A 21209-nucleotide genomic window follows, 5' to 3' on the forward strand; every position below is an offset into this window, starting at 1 on the left:
GGTAAAATTAACCTAGCCTAAAAATTCTAGACTGTTCATGACTCTGACAGTGGGCAAACTTACAAAATCAGCAAGGGATCAAATACTTATTTCCTTCACTGTATGTATATATATATATATATATATATATATATATATATATATATATATATACCAGTTAGTTTGTGTGTTAATGAAAAAAAAGTTCGTTTATCCACGGCTTTATTGCCACTCCTGGCATAACTGTGGACAATACAAATTTTGTCCAAATGGATTACTTCCATTTATTTATTACTGTCAACAAGACCCGCTCAAGCCACCCCAGTGTATTCTGCAGTAATGCCCAGGTCTCGTTATGAAACAATAATGAGGTTCCTCCACTTCAATAACAACGCACAGGCCCCCCCAAGTACCGATGCAAACCGTGATTGGTTGTTCAAAATAAGACCGCTAATAAATTCCCTCAATAATTTATTCCAGCAACTTTACACCCCTGAGCAGAATGTAAGCGTGGACGAATCCCTCCTCAACTTCCATGGAAGACTTAGCTTTCGCCAATATCTACCTTCCAAAAGGGCAAGATATGGCGTTAAGCTTTACACATTGTGTGAAAGCGGGTCAGGATATACCTCCGCCTTCAGTATTTATGAAGGGCGGGACCGCACAATAAATGTTCCTGGATGCCCCTCTGATCTTTCCACCAGCAGTAAGATCGTGTGGGAGATAATGCAGCCTCTGCTTCACAAGGGGTACCACCTGTACGGCAATACTTTTTATTCCAGTGTGCCCCTTTAAAGGAATTTGCATGCTGCAAGGACTGGGGCATGTGGTACCATACGCAAAAAAAACGAATTGGTTTTCCGCAGCAATTAGTGGGGAGCGCATGGTAAAGGGGGACTCCTGTGCTTATGCATCTGAGGAATTGCTGCCGGTCAAGTACAGGGATCGAAAGATATATATGTGCTAAGCATGATTCATACCTCAGGCAAAGTGGCAGTGAGGGAAAGAGAGGCAACATCGGACAAGCACAAACCAGTGAGTGTGTCCGAATATAACAAGTACATGGGGGGGTGGATTTAAGCGGCCAGGTTTTACAGCCCTATTTAGTAAAACGCAAAACAAAAATCTGGTACAAAATAGTGGCCATTTATCTGTTACAGGTGGCAATCCACAATTCATTTGAAGCACTAAGGGACCATTTTCAAGACAGACTGGGATAGACGAACAACGCTCAGGCAAGGATCAGAAGGCCTCGGGCCTTCTTATAGATCAGGAAATCATGGCAGTTGATGATGATGACAATTTCCTTTGTGCGCGCGCTGGCCCTTTAAGGCCGGGCACGAGCGTGCGTGCGCACCCTACGGGACACAGCCGAACGGAGCGGAAGGGAGCGCTGGCCTCTCCTAGGAAGGAGATGGGGACCAGCGCTCACGAATCCATGGCTGCGGGCGTCGGGAGGTGAGTAAACCCGACGGCCCACGGCCATGGACGCTACAGTTTCCCTCCTCTTACGCCCCCTCTTCTTGGGGCCAGAGCGAGAGAGGAACTTTTTAATAAGAGCAGGAGCACTGAGTTTCTCTTCTGGCTCCCAGGACCTCTCCTCAGGACCAAACCCTCTCCAGTCCACCAAATAGAAAGTCCTTCCTCCTACCCTTTTGTAGTCCATTATCTCCTATACCTCGAATACATCAGAAGGACCGCTGGGAGCAACTGTGGAACTAGAAGTCTTGCTGTAGCGGTTTAGGACCACTTGTTTCAGGAGGGACACATGGAAGGAGTTGGGGATTCTGAGGGTAGGAGGCAGCCGCAGCTTATAGGAGACAGGGTTGATTTGTTGCAGAATCTCGAAAGGACCAAGGAACCTGGGAGAAAACTTGTATGAGGGTGCCTTCAAGCGAATGTTTCGAGAGGACAGCCAGACTTTATTACCCGGAAGAAACCGAGGCAGCTCTCTTCTCCTAGTATTTGTCTTTCGCTTCATGCGATCTATTGCCAGCAAAATAGAGGACCGGGTCTGTTGCCAGATTTGCAGGAAGTCCCCATATGCAGAGTCAGCAGTGGGTACCTGAGATGAAGTCGACACAGGAAGAGGGACACTAGGATGTTGACTGTATACAATGTGAAATGGAGTGGAAGTGGTGTACTCACTTGTGTGGTTGTATGAGAACTCGGCCCATGGGAAGAAGCTGTACCCAGTTATCGTGCTGTGAAGAGATGAAGTGGCGGAGATAATTCTCCATGATCTGGTTGATCCTCTCAACTTGCCCATTGGACTGGGGGTGATAGGCTGAGGAAAAGTCCAAACTCACCTTCAGGAGTTTACAGAGGGCTCTCCAGAACTTAGAGGTAAACTGAACCCCCCAGTCGGACACAATGTGAAAAGGCAAGCCATGCAAGGGAAAGATGTGTTGAATGAGGAGACTCGCCAGTCGGGGAGCAGAAGGTAGGCCGGTCAGCGGGATAAAATGTGCCATCTCAGAGAACTGGTCCACCACCACCCAGATGGTGTTGCATCCTGCTGAGGGAGGAAGGTCTGTGACGAAGTCCATTGCAATGTGCTGTCAAGGGGCATTGAGTACAGGCAGAGGTTGAAGAAGGCTGGCAGGCTTGGAGTGAGTAACTTTTGTTAGAGGCAACTGTGCAAGAAGAGACAATGTCCAGAACATCTTTAGGTAGCGTGGGCCACCAGAAGTGACGAGCAATCAGGTCTTGGGTTTTACGGACACCAGCGTGCCCAGCCAGTTTAGAACTGTGTCCCCAGCAGAGAATTCTTCTCCTGTCTGCCAACTGAACAAAAGTTCTCCCCGGAGGGATGTCTCTAATCTGCAGAGGATTAGCGGTGACAACGCAGGACGGGTCTATGATAGTCTGAAGGGACTCCACCGTGTCTTCCGTCTCAAACGATCTGGACAGGGCATCGGCCCTCACATTCTTGTCAGCGGGACGGTAGTGGAGCAGAAACTGGAAACGGGTGAAGAACAGCCACCACCTGGCTTTACAGGGATTCAGTCTTTGAGCGGACTGAAGGTAGGTAAGGATCTTGTGGTCGGTGTAGATCAAGATGGGGTGAGCTGCGCCTTCTAGAAGATGTCTCCACTCCTCCAGAGCCAATTTGATGGCCAGTAGCTCCTGATCTCCAATAGAGTAAGAGTCAGCAGAAGAAAAAAGTCTTGAGTAGTAGCCACATACTACTGCCTTTCCTTTGGAGCTCCTCTGGAACAGAAGTGCACCTGCACCAACAGAGGAAGCGTCCACCTCTAGTGAGAACTGCCAAGATACGCCAGGGTGATGGAGGATCGAATCTGAAGTGAAGTCTTTCTTGAGGCTAATGAATGCGCACTCTGCCTCTGGAGTCCACACCTTGGCGTTCACAACCTTCTTGGTAAAGGTAGAGAAGTGCTTGAACTTAGGCCTTGAGGACGTGGCCACTCCAGGACAGACTTTAGTTTCTCAGGGTCCATCTTAAGACCTTGATCCGAGATGATGTAGCCCAGGAAGGGCAAAGACTTATTTTCAAAGACGCACTTCTACAACTTGGCATATAAGCGATTCTCTCTTAGTCGCAGAAGAACTTGACGGACATGCCTCCGATGGGTCATCAGATCTGGGGAGAAAATCAAAATATCATCGAGATAAACTACAACACACATATAGAGGAGATCTCTGAAAATATCATTGAAGAATTCCTAAGATACTGCGGGAGCGTTACACAGTCCGAAGGGCATCACTAGGTATTCGTAGTGCCCATCGCGGGTGTTAAATGCCGTCTTCCATTCGTCACCCCGGTGAATCCGGATTAGATTATAAGCCCCCCGCATATCTAGCTTAGAAAAAATGTTGGCTCCTCATATGCGATCAAACATCTCGGATATAAGTGGCAATGGGTATTTGTTCTTGACCGTGATCTGGTTGAGACCACGGTAGTCAATGCAGGGTCGAAGAGATCCATCTCTCTTCTTAACGAAGAAGAAGCCTGCCCCAAGAAGATTTTCGAATAAAACCTCTCTCCAAGTACTCCTTGATATATGCTGACATAGATAAAGTCTCTGGCAAGGAGAGAGGATATACTCGTCCACGGGGAAGAGAAGCATTAGGAACCAGTTCAATGGGACAGTCATAATTCCAATGTGGAGGCAACGTCTCAGTTTGCAGAAGACATCCGCAAAACTGGCATACTGAGATGGAAGACCGGAGAGTGATTGTAAAGGATTTGCCAGACACAGCTTCTGTGTCGACGCCCGTGGTTAATCAGCCTGCTTCTGTTCCTAGGTCGGCTAGAGTGACTCGATCTGCTACCACTCAGGCTGGTAGGCTATGGAGTGGGAGAACCTATCATAGCCTGGCCAGACGTTTCTAGCTCCCGCCCTTGGTCTATTTATACCTTCATTTGCTGTTTGTCCTTTGCCTGTGATTCTCTTGTTTGCTGGCTCTGCTGTTCCTGCTATTACCATTGACCTCTGCTTCATATCGACCATGGCTTGACTGACTGTTCTCCTGCTCTGCTTTTGCTACCACGTACACTCCTGGTTTGACTCGGCTCGTTCACCTCTCCTGTTGCTCACGGTGTTGCCGTGGGCAACTGCCCCACTTCCCTTTCTTCTGTGTATCCTTGTCTTGTTTTGTCTGTCGTGCACATATTGAGCGTAGGGACCGTCGCCCAGTTGTACACTGTCGCCAAGGACGAGCCGTGCAAGTAGGCAGGGACTGAGTGGCGGGTAGATTAGGGCTCATCTGTCTGTCTCCCTACCCCGACATTACAGTGATGGGGGCAGAGGGGGCATAACAGGACGGACTTGTGATAGGCAATGGCTATGGCATCTGGAACCCCATTGAAGAACCTCTCCGGAATTCCAGTCAAGGAGCAGGGCGTATAGGCGGAGCCATGGCAGACCCAGCAGGATAGGCTTGATAGCCTTAGGTAGTACCAGGAAGATGATCTGTTCTGAGTGAAGAGCTCCGACCCGTAGTGTCAACGGCTCCGTGTTGAGCATAATCGGATCGGGCAATGGTAGACCATTCACAGAGGCAACAGCCAGGGGTCTCTCCAGACGGACTGTGGAATTTAGCAGCTGCTCCATAGTCAAGATAGGCGGAGGAAGGTTGTGACGTTTCTCCGGAGACGATGGCCACAGTAATCGATAATCTGGAAGAGGTTTTAACGTTTGGAGACGTTATACCTAGAGTTGCCTCTCCAACCAACCCTAGGTACTGGAGTTTCCCGGTTTCTATGGGCATTGGCGCACAAAATGACCCTTAAGGCCACAATACATACATAGTCCAAAGGAGCCTCTGCGCTGCTTCTCCTGTTCAGATAACCGGACTCTGTCTACCTGCATGGGTTCTTCAGGTAGCGCACTAGGGGAAGACAATAGTGGTCTCTGGACCGAGGGTGCTGGTCTGTGGGCCCAGCTCTCCTGTCGAACCTTTTGAGTGCGCTCCCGGATTCTCATATCAACCCGGGTGGCTAACAGGATGAGGACATCCAAGGTAGAAGGAAGGTAATGGGCTGCCAGTTCGTCCTTGATGTGAGAGGACAGTCCCTGCCAGAAGGTCGCCACCAGTGCCTCATTGTTCGTAAAACGGAAAGTGAGGCAGCACTACCAAATTTGTGAAAATAATGATCCGTTTATTCCACTTGTGTGCGACGTTTCAGCTCAGTATGAGCCTTTCTCAAGCACTCACACTGAGCTGAAACGTCGCACACGAGTGGAATAAACGGATCATTATTTTCACAAATTTGGTGGTGCTGTCTCACTTTCCTTTTTACGTATATTGAAGGGTCATTGGACTGTGACCTAAGAGGCTTGCACCCAATTTATATCTTTTTGTCCAGTGCTGCTGATATTTGCTAGTGCCTCATTGTTCCATGTCAGCTCGGCTGCTAGGGTACGGAAGGAGATAGCATACTCCCCTCCCTTGTAGCCCTCTTGCTTGAGGGTCAACAGAGTGGCTGCGGCAGAGAATGTTTGACCCAGCTCCTCTAACATGGCACGAAAGTACTGCAGGAACAAGGCTAAGTCTGAGGATACAGGTCCTTGTTGCTCCAAGATTGGGTTTGCCCATGCGAGGGCCTTGCCAGCGAGGAGGGAGATAATAAATGCCACTTTGGCCTCCTCGGAGGGGAAGAGATGAGGCCGTAGCCTAAAATGAACCATTCATTGATTAAGAAATCCTCTACATGCTCTGGGATCACCATCATAGCGAGGAGGAAGAGGCAGAGGAACTGTAGATCCGGAACAAACAGGAGGAGCAAAGGGCAGTGGCACAGCAACAGCCTCAGGAGGAAGAACCGGGGGTGGAAAAGTGAGTAGATCCAGGCGGACCAGGATAGAATTCACAGCCTCAAGGAGTTGATCCTGACGTGTGCGTAGGTCATGCATCTCCGTCTGTATCTTCTGGACTGCGGTCTTGGGCTGGCCAGCGGGTTCCATGGCCTAAGCATACTGTCACGGTCACAGGGTATGTGGACCCACTAGGCCGCTCTGTCGTAGCGGGGAGGCAGCTGACCAGGTCACAGTCTACATGAAAGTCAATAGCAGATAGCAACGCTAGGGTACATGAACTAGTCCAGACGGTGGCTGTGGCTTCAGCACGGATGGAGGCCGGTGCGGCAGGTAGAGCCAGATGTGGCGGGCAGTATCCGATGTGGCAGAAGACACTGGACGTGGCAGAAGACACTGGACGTGGCAAATGACAGCAGGTGCAGTAGACGTAACTCCAACACAGGTAGGCACAGGAACAAGAACAATACGGGAAACAGGAACGGTTAACAGGGCACGGGTAACAACTGGAACGGGGAAAAACTAAGGGACCATTTGCAAGACAGACTGGGATAGACTAACAACGCTCAGGCAAGGATCAGAAGGCCCCCAGTCTGAGGATGTCAAGCGACTGACTGAAAGACATTTCATCACTCGCATTCCTCCAACACCAACTAGAAGCAACCCCCAGAAAAAGTGCCGCGTCTGCAGAAAAGACGGGAACCGCAAAGATTCCCGATATTTCTGTCTCTCATGTCCCTCACAGCCAGGCCTGTGCATTGACCCATGTTTTAAAAAATACCACACTGTTCTGAATTATTAGATTTTAGTTAATTAGTTGAAAATATATTTGCCCTACATTACATTTTTATTTTTCCTCCGATTTTACTCCAAGGGTGAGGAAGGGAATGGGTGGGGGGGGGGGGTGGATGTCATGTTTGCATGTTTTCTAAAGTTCATCTGCTGGAGAGCACCTTTTGCATAAACCTGAAATTTCTTATTTTAGAAAACCCCAAAAAATAAATTCCCATTATACCCCTAGATGAATATTTTGGGATCTCTGCTTCAAGAGCAGATATTTTGGAAGTGTTATAGAAACTCTGTTGAGTTTTGTAAAACCAGCTTTGAAAAAAGGCGATTTTCGAAATAAGCTTCTTCTATCGTCCGTCCTCCTACATCTCTATGTGATAAATAAGGCACACATATTTGGTATCCATGCACAGGAGAAGTGGAAGAATGTGAAAGAAGATTAATTTTGTCCGTGGTCTATACCGTGTGTGAAAAATGCTAGCATAAACTGAAGCATTTGCTAAAAAAAAAATGCACATTTTATTTTGTTCCATCTTATTCAAGAAACTTTCAGAAGAAAACTGGACTTTCTAAAAATATGATAAACCCCTTGAATTAAACCTTGTTGGGTTTACTTGCGTGAATGAAGTCATTTAAGGGGTGTTTCTAATGTTTCAGTAGCATTAGGCCCCCCAGAAAACAGTATGCTGCTATAAAATCAAATGCAGAATTCCTGGACTGAAAAGGCCAAAAAATCTCCTTTTATGTCAAGCCCTGGCACATGCCCGCACAGTGAATAAAGCACACATATTTGGTATCCCCATGCACGGGAGAAGTGAAAGAATGTGAAAGGAGATTAATTTTGTCCGTGGTCTATACTGTTTGTGAAAAATGCTAGCATAAACTGACACATTTGCTAAAAAAATGCACATTTTATTTTGTTCCATCTTATTCAAGAAACTTTCAGAAGAAAACTGGACTTTCTAAAAATATGATAAACCCCTTGAATTAAACCTTGTTGGGTCTACTTGTATGAATGAAGTCATTTATGGGGTGTTTCTAATGTTTCAGCAGCATTAGGCCCCCAGAAAACAGTATGCTGCTATAAAATCAAATACAGAATTCCTGGACCGAAAAGGCCAAAAAGCCTCCTTTTATGCCAAGCCCTGGCACATGCCCGCACAGTGAATAAAGAACACATATTTGGTATCCCCATGCACGGGAGAAGTGGAAGAATGTGAATGGAGATGAATTTTGTTCGTGGTCCATACTATGTGTGAAAAATATTAGCATAAACTGACGCAATTGCTAAATTCTTGCATTTTTTTCCAATTTTGCCCGCTTTAGAGAAAAAATAAAAAATGATATATAGACAAATGCAACTAAAACAAAGCCCTATCTGTCCTTTAAAAAGAGTGTAAAATTCAAAGATGAACTTTATTCACCTGCAGAGTTATAGTCATCTAAAGAAGCGCATAGCAAAATTGTGAAATTTTCTCTTGTCACTTAGCTGTAAAACAGCCTAGTCCTTAACCGGTTAAAGCTTTACCTTTTTTAATCGATTGTGAAACAAAATCTAAACTGCATAACAATAGGTCAACAGCACCACGGATTTCCAGACAGTCTACCAAACTGGTGTTAGCGAGGCCTTAAGTCGTGTAACTTCTGCGATCTGACGAGAGTAGGCACATTCAGCAAAAAATTCACATCGACATTTAAAGCTTTAGTCCATAGTCCTTTTTTAACAGGTTCCCGACCGCTGGCCGTAAATATACGGCCAGCGGTCAGGGTCTCTAAAGTCCGGCGTATAGTATATATACGGCCGCACTTCAGAGACTGTGCACGCGCGATCGCGTGCACACAGCTCTATGCCCTGGCTGTTGCTAACAGCCATGGGCACTGGGCAGAATGTCAGGGGTCAATCTTTTGGCCCCTGAACATGTGATCGCTGTGACAACCAATCACAGCGATCACATGCATTTCTGCTTAGAAAACAGTGTGCACGCGATCGCGTGCACACAGCCCTGTGCCCTCGCTGTTACCAACAGCTCTGGGCACTGGGCAGAGTATCAGGGACCAATCTGATGGTCCCTGAACATGTGGTCGCTGTGACAACCAATCACAGCGATCACATGCATTTCTGCTTATAAAACAGTGTGCACGCGATCGCGTGCACACAGCCCTGTGCCCGCGATCGCGTGCACACAGCCCTGTGCCCTCGCTGTTACCAACAGCTCTGGGCACTGGGCAGAGTATCAGGGACCAATCTGATGGTCCCTGAACATGTGGTCGCTGTGAAAATCACAGCGACCACATTTGTTTTATTTTGAGTTTTCTGGCAGTAAATCTCCTGCCTCTTTTCTTCTCCTCAAATATTGTTTCAGTTTGAGGAGAAAAAGAGACTCGGGAGAATTGCTGCCAGAAGATTACAGTGAAAAAAAAACAAACAGTTACACTATAAAACATTCTCTGTATAGATAGATTTCTATCTATCTATACAATCTATCTATCCATCTATCTTTTTTTCTATCTATCTACCTTTCTTTCTTTTATTCTATTAGAATAGGCAGGTAGGGAGTATATAATTATATATATATCCACATATATATAATATATATAGCAATAGCGGTTTATTTTTTTGTTAGCGGTAGTGTAGATATATATAGCAGTTAGGCCCCATGCACACGACAGCAAAAAACCTCCGTTTTTGCGGACCGCAACTGCGGTCCGCAAAAACTGAGCCATTCACTTTCATTGAACGCTGACACCTTTCAGTAGCACTACGGAAGGGTGTCAGTGCCGTGGAAATGTTCCGGGAATTATGGAACATGTCCGTTCTTTCGCATTTTGCGGGCCGTGCTCCCATACTTTGTATGGGAGCACGGCCCGAAAATGCGGCTGTCAGTCAGCGGCCGGCCGTGCCCGCGATCGCGGACAGCAATTGCGGGCACGGTCGTGTGCATGGGGCCTTAGTTTGTGTGTTTTATAAAAAAAATAAAAAAATAAAATTTGTTTAGTTAGTGTTAGTGTTAGTTACGTTATGGCGAGGAAGTTGTTTAGCGCCGAGGAGGCATACGCCATGCTGTGGTCTGAGTCGGAGACCGCATCAGAGATGGCGTTCGAGATGGAACCTGTTTTAGGTAGTGACGATGACAGCGTCACTTCAGGTTCATCTTCAGGGGACGTTGTCCCTGATGCAGTCGAAACTGCAGAACATGAAAGCGCAGGGCCAAGTAGCGCTGTAGCACGGGACAGCCTGGTCCCTCCAGTCCAGGCTCTTGTATGGGCACCTGCCCCATCTTTTGGGCCTAGAATCCACGGATTTACTGCCACTCCTGGCATAACCGTGGACAATACAAATTTTGTCCAAATGGATTACTTCCATTTATTTATAACGGACGACATCCTAAATCAGATTGTCCACGAAACAAATTTATATGCCACGCAATATATAAGGCAGAAACCTTCATCCACCCATGCCAGAGATTGGACGCCCACCAATTTGCAGGAATTAAAAAAAAATTTGGGGCTCACCCTAAATATGGGTATTGTCAAAAAGCCCTCCATTAGGTCTTACTGGTCAACAAGACCCGCCCAAGCCACCCCAGTATATTCTGCAGTAATGCCCAGGTCTCGTTATGAGACAATAATGAGGTTCCTCCACTTCAATGACAACGCACAGGCCCCCCCAAGTACCGATGCAAACCGGGATCGGTTGTTCAAAATAAGACCGCTAATAAATTCCCTGAATAATTAATTTCTGCAACTCTACACCCCTGAGCAGAATGTAAGTGTGGACGAGCAGATATTTTGGAAGTGTTATAGAAACTCTGTTGAGTTTTGTAAAACCAGCTTTGAAAAAAAGCGATATGTGAAATAATCTTCTTCTATCGTCCGCCCTCCTACATCTCTATGTGATAAATAAGGCCACATATTTGGTATCCCCATGCACGGGAGAAGTGGCAGAATGTGAACGGAGATTAATTTTGACCGTGGTCTATACCGTGTGTGAAAAATGCTGGTATAAACTGACGCATTTGCTAAAAAATTGCTAATTTTATTTTGTTCCATCTTATTCAAGAAACTTTCAGAAGAAAACTGGACTGTCTAAAAATATGATAAACCCCTTGAAGAAAACCTTGTGGGGTCTGCTTGCGTGAATGAAGTCATTTATGGGGTGATTCTAATGTTTCAGCAGCATTACACCCCCCAGAAAACAGTATGCGGCTATAAAGTCAAGTGCAGAATTCCTGGACCGAAAAGGCCAAAAAGCCTCCTTTTATGCCAAGCCCTGGCACATGCCCGCACAGTGAATAAGGCACACATATTTGGTATCCCATGCACGGGAGAAGTGGAAGAACGTGAAAGGAGATGAATTTTGGCCGTGGTCTATACCGTGTGTGAAAAATACTGGCATAAACTGACGCATTTGCTAAAAAAGTGCTGATTTTATTTTGTTCCATCTTATTCAAGAAACTTTCAGAAGAAAACTGGACTTGCTAAAAATATGATAAACCCCTTGAAGGAAACCTTGTGGGGTCTACTTGTGTGAACGAAGTCATTTATGGGGTGTTTCCAATGTTTCAGCAGCATTACACCCCCCAGAAAACAGTATGCGGCTATAAAATCAAGTGCAGAATTCCTGGACCGAAAAGGCCAAAAAGCCTCTTTTTATGCCAAGCCCTGGCACATGCCCATGAATAAAGCACACATATTTGGTATCCCCATGCACGGGAGAAGAGGAAGAATGTGAAATGCGATGAATTTTGTCCGTGGTCCATTTTGTGTGTGAAAAAGCTAGCATAAACTGACGCATTTGTTAAAAAAAAAAGCTAATTTTATTTTGTTCCATCTTATTCAAGAAACTTTCAGAAGAAAACTGGACTGTCTAAAAATATGATAAACCCCTTGAAGGAAACCTTGTGGGGTCTACTTGTGCGAATGAAGTCATTTATGGGGTGATTCTAATGTTTCAGCAGCATTAGGCCCCCCAGAAAACAGTATGCGGCTCTAAAATCAAATGCAAAATTCCTGGACCAAAAAGCCTCCTTTTATGCCAAGCCCTGGCACATGCCCGCACAGTAAATAAGGCACACATATTTGGTATCCCCATGCACGGGAGAAGTGGAAGAATGTGAAAGGAGATTAATTTTGTCCGTGGACTATACCGTGTGTGAAAAATACTAGCCTAAACTGACGCATTTGCTAAAAAAGTGCTGATTTTATTTTGTTCCATCTTATTCAAGAAACTTTCAGAAGAAAACTGGACTGTCTAAAAATATGATAAACCCCTTGAAGGAAACCTTGTGGGGTCTACTTGTGTGAATGAAGTCATTTATGGGGTGATTCTAATGTTTCAGCAGCATTACGCCCCCCAGAAAACAGTATGCGGCTATAAAATCAAATGCAAAATTCCTGGACCGAAAAGGCCAAAAAGCCTCCTTTTATGCCAAGCCCTGGCACATGCCCGCACAGCGAATAAGGCACACATATTTGGTATCCCCATGCACGGGAGAAGTGGAAGAATGTGAAAGGAGATTAATTTTGTCCGTGGACTATACCGTGTGTGAAAAATACTAGCCTAAACTGACGCATTTGCTAAAAAAGTGCTGATTTTATTTTGTTCCATCTTATTCAAGAAACTTTCAGAAGAAAACTGGACTTGCTAAAAATATGATAAACCCCTTGAAGGAAACCTTGTGGGGTCTACTTGTGTGAATGAAGTCATTTATGGGGTGATTCTAATGTTTCAGCAGCATTAGGCCCCCCAGAAAACAGAATACGGCTCTAAAATCAAATGCAAAATTCCTGGACCGAAAAGGCCAAAAAGCCTCCTTTTATGCCAAGCCCTGGCACATGCCCGCACAGTGAATAAGGCTCACATATTTGGTATCCCCATGCACGGGAGAAGTGGAAGAATGTGAAAGGAGATGAATTTTGACCGTGGTCTATACCGTGTGTGAAAAATGCTAGCCTAAACTGACGCATTTGCTAAAAAAGTGCTGATTTTATTTTGTTCCATCTTATTCAAGAAACTTTCAGAAGAAAACTGGACTGTCTAAAAATATGATAAACCCCTTGAAGGAAACCTTGTGGGGTCTACTTGTGTGAATGAAGTCATTTATGGGGTGTTTCTAATCTTTCAGCAGCATTAGGCCCCCCAGAAAACAGTATACGGCTATAAAATCAAATGCAAAATTCCTGGACCGAAAAGGCCAAAAAGCCTCCTTTTATGCCAAGCCCTGGCACATGCCCGCACAGTGAATAAGGCTCACATATTTGGTATCCCCATGCACGGGAGAAGTGGAAGAATGTGAAAGGAGATTAATTTTGTCCGTGGTCCATACCGTGTGTGAAAAATGCTAGCATAAACCGACGCAATTGTTAAATTCTTGCATTTTTTTCCAATTTTGCCCACTTTAGAGAAAAAAAAAATAATTATATATACTGACAAATGCCACTAAAACAAAGCCCTATCTGTCCTTTAAAAAGAGTGTAAAATTCAAAGATGAACTTTATTCACCTGCTGAGTTATAGTCCTCTAAAGAAGCGCATAGCAAAATTGTGAAATTTGCTCTGGTCATTTAGCTGTAAAACAGCCTAGTCCTTAACCGGTTAATTGATTGTGAAACAAAATCTAAACAGCAAACAATAGGTCTACAGCTACACGGATTCCCAGACAGTCTCCCACACTCGTACTAGCGAGGTCTTAGACTGGATTCACACAAGCGTGTTATGTCCGTAAAGGACGGAACGTATTTCGGCCGCAAGTCACGGACCGAACACACTGCAGGGAGCCGGGTTCCTAGCATCATAGTTATGTACGATGCTAGGAGTCCCTGCCTCTCCGTGGAACTACTGTCCCGTACTGAAAACATGATTTCACTATAGGACAGTTGTCTCGCAGCGAGGCAGGGACTCCTAGCATCGTACATAACTATGATACTAGGAGCCCGGCTCCCTGCAGTGTGTTAGGTCCCCGACTTGCGGCCGAAATACGATCCGCCCTTTACGGACATAACATGCTCGTGTGCATCCAGCGTTAAGGCGTGGTTCTTCTGTGATTTGACGAGAGAAGGCGCGTTCAGCTTAGAACGGCCATTGACTTTTAAAGCTTTAGTCTATAGTACTTTTTAATCGATTGTGAAATAAAAGCTAAACGCCATGACAATACGTCAACAGCACCACGTACTCCAAGACAGACTCCCACACTGGTACATGCAGGGTCTTAAGCCATGTAACTACTATGATCTGACAAGAGAAGGGAGTGCAGGTACATTCAGCTTAGCATGGCTGTTGACTTTTAATGCTTTAGTCCATAGTACTTTTTAAATCGATTGTGAAACAAAATCTAAACGGCAAGACAATAGGTCAACAGCACCACTGATTCCCAGACAGTCTCCCACACTGGTACTAGCGAGGCCTTATGCTGTATAACTTCTGCAATCTGATGAGAGCAGGCACATTCAGCTTAGAATGGTCATTGACACGTAGAACTTTAGTCCATAGTCGTTTTTAATCGATTGTGAAACAAAATCTAAACGACATAATAAAAAGTCAACTGCAGCACGGCTTCCCAGACAGCCTCTCACACTGGTACTAGAGAGGTCTTAAGCTGTGTAACCTCCGCGATCTGACATGAGCAGGTACATTCAGCTCAGAGTGGCCATTGACTTTTACGTTTTAGTCCATAGTCCTTTTTTAATAGATTGTGAAACAAAATCTAAACGGCAAAACAATAGGTCTACAGCACCACAGATTCCCAGGAAGTCTCCCACACTGGTACTAGCCAGGTCTTAGGGTGTTTATTTACTGCGATTTGACTATAGAAGGCACATTTCAGCTTAGAATGCACATGAACTTTTAAAGCATTAGTCTATAGTCCTTTTTAATCGATTGTGAAACAAAATCTAAACGGCATAACAATACGTAAACAGCACCACGGATTCCCAGACAATCTCCAGCACTGGTACTAGCGAGGCCTTAAGCCGTGTAACTTTTGCGATCTGACGAGAGCAGGCACATTCAGCTTAGAATGGCCATTGGATTTCAAAGCATTTGTCCATAGACTTTTTTAATCAATTGTGAAATAAAATCTAAACGGCATAACAATAGAACCACAGATTCCCAGACAGTCTCCCACTATGGTTCTAGCCTGGCATTAAGCCACGTAATTTTTGCAAACAGATGAGCGTTGGCACATGCAGCTTTGAATGGCCATTGACTTTTAAATTCTTAGTCTGTTGCCCTTTTTTAATCGATTGTGATTTAAAATCTTAATGGCATAATATTAAACCAACCGCACCACAGATTCCCATACTGTCTCCCTCAATGGTTCTAGAGAGGGCTTAAGCCATGTAACTTCTGCAATCTGATGAGAGCAGGCACATTCAGCTTAGAATGGCCATTGATCTTCAAAATGTTAGTCCATAGTCCTTTTTTATCGATTGTGAAACAAAATCTAAACTGCATAACAAAAGGTCACAGAACCATACCGAAGAAAAGAGCATAACGTCTGGGTATACAAGAATATATCAATTTTATTTATAGAAAATAACATACATTTAAAAGCACATCATAAGAAGACTCTAGTACTAATACCGTGGTACATCATACAGCACAGGACAATATTACGTAACAGAATGGTACAATAGGGCAAACCCATATATACTACCCACACAGTTAGATATATAATGTATCTCATCCAAGTGGATTATATACTGATAGTCCACAAAGTCCTCTCGGTTATGTGGCAACAATGAATATTACCTGGCCACAATGGGGTCACATGGGGAGAATCAGTAAATAAACGGTGAGCAGTTGTAGTGATGCTGTCTTACCCATTCAAAAAAGAAGAAAGTATCAGAATACGTCCGTGCTGAGAGGTCCACAGTACAACCCCAACGCGCGTTTCGCTATCTTTGGTCGCTTCCTCAGGGGGTACATTAAGCCCATAGTGTGTGTAGTCCTTTTATAGTGTGTGTGTATATGGTGGAATGAATCCACATTAGCGCCGAGACAAGAATCGGCGCTTGTCCGATGACGCGACCGGAAGAGAGGCATGCCCCACATCCGGCCCCGCATGCTGGAGCGCACATCCGGACTCGCGACGCGTAACGGGAGTTCCGGACATGCGCAGTGCATATATCGAAGCCGAAGGGGGCAGGCGTCGCCATCTATAACAAAAGGTCAACAGCACCACAGATTCCCACACTCGTACTAGCGAGGCCTTAAGCCACGTAACTACTGCAATATGACGAGAGAAGGCACATTAAACTTAGAATGGCCATTGAGTGTTAAAGCTTTAGTCTATAGTCCTTTTTAATCGATTGTGAAACAAAATCTAAACGGCATTAGAATAGGTCAACAGCACCATGGATTCCCAGACAGTTTCAGACACTGGTACTAGCGAGGGCTTAAGCTGTGTAACTTCTGTGTTCTTATGAGAGCAGGTACATTCATCTTAGAATGGCCATTGACATTTAAAGCTTTATTCCATAGCCCTTTTTTAATCGATTGTGAAACAAAATCTAAACGGCAAACAACAGGTCTACAGCACTACAGAATCCCAGACTGCCTCCCACACTGGTACTAGCGACGTCTTAAGCTGTGAAACTTCTGCGATCTGTCGAGAGCAGGCACATTCAGCTTAGAATGGCCATTAACTTTTAAAGATTTAGTCTATTGTCCTTTTTAATCGATTGTGAAACAAAATCTAAACGGCATAACTAGTGCCGCACCTGCCATGATGTGAGGTGAGCCGACAGACTCAGGCGGTGCCACCTTGCCGAAAATGGGGGGCGGCATTTTGAACCAGGGACAGACTGGACCCGGGGTAAGGTGCATGCCTTATTTTACTTACCTGACGTGTCGCATGATGGGCACGTCTGTAAGAACACTCCTCCTCCTCTCTGTCGCTGTACGCAGCGCGCAGCACGCACCGCCAGAGAGGAGCAAGTCTGCAGAAGGAGCGGTCGAGAAGAGAAGTGACGAGATGCACGAGATGAGCGGTGGCCTGTATTATAAACTGAGCGCTTACGCTCCTGCCTTCAATAATTCAAAAGGTGTTGGTCGGCCGTGGCTGGGGGATCGGGACCCGGGAGTACACTGCAAGGGAGGTCTGGGAATTTTACTAGCAGCCAAGGGCACTATGGGGGGGAATAATCCACCCCATAGAGCCCTCACATTACTATAATGGAAGAATAGGGGGATGCAAGGGGGGGGGGTCAGTCTGAGCATCGGACTTACTGGAGAGGGCTCTATAGGGGGGCTCAGACCCCCCTAACCTTTCAGTATAGCAACTAGTGAGGGCTCTATGGGGGGTATTTTTCCCACTATAGAGCCCTCTGCTTGTCAGCAAAACGCCCAAGCCCCCCTTGCAGTATACTCACGGCCCCCCAGCATCGGCCGATCCCTTTGAAATTAGTAGGGGCAGGATTGAGCTGTTACCAATCAGATCTAAGTTCATAACTTAGATGTGATTGATAATAGGTGACCTAATGGATTCAGGTCTCAGCACTAGATACAGCTGTTCTGTATACAGGATACAAAGCAGCTGTATCTCAAAAAGTTTAAATAATTTTCAGTAAAAAGTAATTAAAACTTGCAGCAATCACATTGATGGATATCTTCATATATATATATGTACATATATATATGTATATATATATATATATATACAGTGAAGGAAATAAGTATTTGATCCCTTGCTGATTTTGTAAGTTTGCCCACTGTCAAAGTCATGAACAGTCTAGAATTTTTAGGCTAGGTTAATTTTACCAGTGAGAGATAGATTATATAAAAAAAAAAAAAGAAAATCACATATTACAAATTATATATATTTATTTGCGTTGTGCACAGAGAAATAAGTATTTGATCCCCTACCAACCATTAAGAGTTCAGCCTCCTCCAGACCAGTTACACGCTCCAAATCAACCTGGTGCCTGCATTAAAGACAGCTGTCTTACATGGTCACCTGTATAAAAGACTCCTGTCCACAGACTCAATTAATCAGTCTGACTCTAACCTCTACAACATGGGCAAGACCAAAGAGCCTTCTAAGGATGTCAGGGACAAGATCATAGACCTGCACAAGGCTGGAATGGGCTACAAAACCATAAGTAAGACGCTGGGTGAGAAGGAGACAACTGTTGGTGCAATAGTAAGAAAATGGAAGACATACAAAATGACTGTCAATCGACATCGATCTAGGGCTCCATGCAAAATCTCACCTCGTGGGGTATCCTTGATCCTGAGGAAGATGAGAGCTCAGCCGAAAACTACACGGGGGCAACTTGTTAATGATCTCAAGGCAGCTGGGACCACAGTCACCAAGAAAACCATTGGTAACACATTACGCTGTAATGGATTAAAATCCTGCAGTGCCCGCAAGGTCCCCCTGCTCAAGAAGGCACCTGTACAGGCCCGTCTGAAGTTTGCAAATTAACATCTGGATGATTCTGAGAGTGATTGGGAGAAGGTGCTGTGGTCAGATGAGACTAAAATTGAGCTCTTTGGCATTAACTCAACTCGCCGTGTTTGGATGAAGAGAAATGCTGCCTATGACTCAAAGAACACCGTCCCCACTGTCAAGCATGGAGGTGGAAACATTATGTTTTGGGGGTGTTTCTCTGCTAAGGGCACAGGACTACTTCACCGCATCAATGGGAGAATGGATGGAGCCATGTACCGTCAAATCCTGAGTGACAACCTCCTTCCCTCCACCAGGACATTAAAAATGGCTCGTGGCTGGGTCTTCCAGCACGACAATAACCCGAAACATACAGCCAAGGCAACAAAGGAGTGGCTCAAAAAGAAGCACATTAAGGTCATGGAGTGGCCTAGCCAGTCCCCAGACCTTAATCCCATCGAAAACTTATGGAGGGAGCTGAAGATCCGAGTTGCCAAGCGACAGCCTCGAAATATGAATGATTTATAGATGATCTGCAAAGAGGAGTGGGCCAAAATTCCATCTAACATGTGTGCAAACCTCATCATGAACTACAAAAAACGTCTGACTGCTGTGCTTGCCAACAAGGGTTTTGCCACCAAGTATTAAGTCTTGTTTGCCAAAGGGATCAAATACTTATTTCTCTGTGCACAATGCAAATAAATATATATAATTTTGACAATGTGATTTTCATTTTTTTTTTTTTACATAATCTATCTCTCACTGGTAAAATTAACCTAGCCTAAAAATTCTAGACTGTTCATGTCTTTGACAGTGGGCAAACTTACAAAATCAGCAAGGGATCAAATACTTATTTCCTTCACTGTATATATATATACATACATATATAAAAATAAGTTTTTAAAGGTGTACATAGCCTTTAAATTGAGTCAAATTTTTTATCATGTCATACTGACATGTCAGAAGATTTCATCAGTGGGGGACCGAGCACTGAGACCCCCACCGATCGCTAAAATGAAGCAGCAGAAGTGCTCGTGTGAGCGCTGTGCCACTTCATTTATGATCGACTTGTGGCCGAGTGAGCGGTGTATGGACTTATAGACTTTCTATTGAACCTGTACACTGCTCCATGGAAAGCCAAGCAGAATCGAAGCAGCACACTGTTCACCCGAGCACTTCTGCTGCTTCGTTTTAGTGACTAGTGGGGGTCTCAGTGCTCGGACGCCACTGATCAAAACTTCTGACATGTCACAAGTTTTTAAAAATTTTTGTTACACTTTAAAGAGAATCTTTCACCTGCCCATACATCTGCAGCTGAGTGCAGCATGTAATGGGTAGGGCTGCACAAACTCTGGGGCACTTTACATATTTTTGCTAGCCTCCTTCGTTATTTAGATATCGTTGCCGTAATATTTGGCGTCCCATATGTATATAACCTCCTGAATTGTCAATGGTGCGGTAATTGGCAAGGGGGCGTGTAACATCGTTGGGACACTGTCCAGCGGAACCTACCAAAAAAAGTTAGCTGTATAAAAATGTAAAACATTTAAATTTGCCACAATTGAAACTAGAGGTCAAGGAAAAATAATTCCCCTTCATGTAACTCTGCTACCTATCAACTGAAAAGTCATCCACCAGAGTGAAAAATGTTTCCCCATGGCGGAGTACAAGAAAGTCTAATTCCCAGGTGAGGCTTTCTTGTACTCCACTAACAAGAAATGTTTTTCTTCCTGGTGGATGATTTTTCTGTTGACAGGTAGCAGAGTTCTTCCATAGCGGTCTTAGAGGGGCAAACTCGCCAATTGCCCAGTGTCCCCAGAATGGGCCGCTACTCTTGGGCCAGTGCTGTGTGCTTGCCCCCCAGACTAAAATTTTCCAGCCAACCCCTGGCCATTGGCTCCCTGCTCCGCCATTTGCTCTTGTAGGCCACAGCCTGGTTTAGACTTGAGGTCTACAAGAGATCGGGAGCATGCTGATGACGTCAACTGTTCGGCATGATGACGTCACTGCATCATGCCGTCCACGCCGGGCCACTGAACTCAGTTAAAAATCATAAGTCAATTAGGTAATAAAAAGTGGACATAGTAGATGCGTTAAACCATTTTCAGTGTTAATGCTGCGTTGCTAATCTATGATACTAAAGTAATACAGTAAGTGGAATTCTTTAAATCTTTTCTATACATGATAACTACAAATGTTATCCTATTTAAAAAAAATGTATATACTGTGTGTTTGTTGTGTAAAGCTAGTAAAGAGAAAACTCGGATAGATTTGGGGGGGGGGGGGCTTTTTTTCATAGTTCACCTCAGGCAGAAGAGGGGCTAGGTTCACCCCTGGGCATAACAATAGATCAACAGCACCACAGATTCCCAGAAAGTTTCCCACACTGGTACTAGTGAGGCCTTAAGCCGTGTAACAACTGTGATCTGATGAGAGCAGGCACATTCAGCTTAGAATGGCCATTGACATTTAACCCCATTAGGACACAGCCTGTTTTGGCCTTGTGGACACAGATGATTTTTTCAAATCTGACGTGTCACTTTAATTGGTAATAACTCTTTAACTGCTTTTGCCTATCCAAGCGATTCTGAGATTATTTTCTCGTGACATATTGTACTTTATGTTAGTGAAAAAAATTGGTCGATAAATTCAATATTTATTTGTGAAAAACTTCAAATTTTAGCAAAAATTTGCAAATATTTGCATTTTTCAAAATTTAAATGTATTTGCTTGCAAAACAGATAGTAATACCACACAAAATAGTTACTAGT

The 21209-nt window shown here is 44.7% G+C and overlaps 2 pseudogenes; both read right to left on the reverse strand.

Annotated features, from left to right (window-relative positions):
* Positions 1-14397: 14397 nt before the first annotated feature.
* Positions 14398-14516, reverse strand: LOC142690687 (5S ribosomal RNA; annotated as a pseudogene).
* A 6270-nt stretch (positions 14517-20786) lies between these two features.
* Positions 20787-20905, reverse strand: LOC142690141 (5S ribosomal RNA; annotated as a pseudogene).
* Between the last annotated feature and the right edge of the window lie 304 nt (positions 20906-21209).

Source organism: Rhinoderma darwinii, chromosome 1, assembly GCF_050947455.1.
Source record: "Rhinoderma darwinii isolate aRhiDar2 chromosome 1, aRhiDar2.hap1, whole genome shotgun sequence".
NCBI lineage: Eukaryota > Metazoa > Chordata > Amphibia > Anura > Rhinodermatidae > Rhinoderma > Rhinoderma darwinii.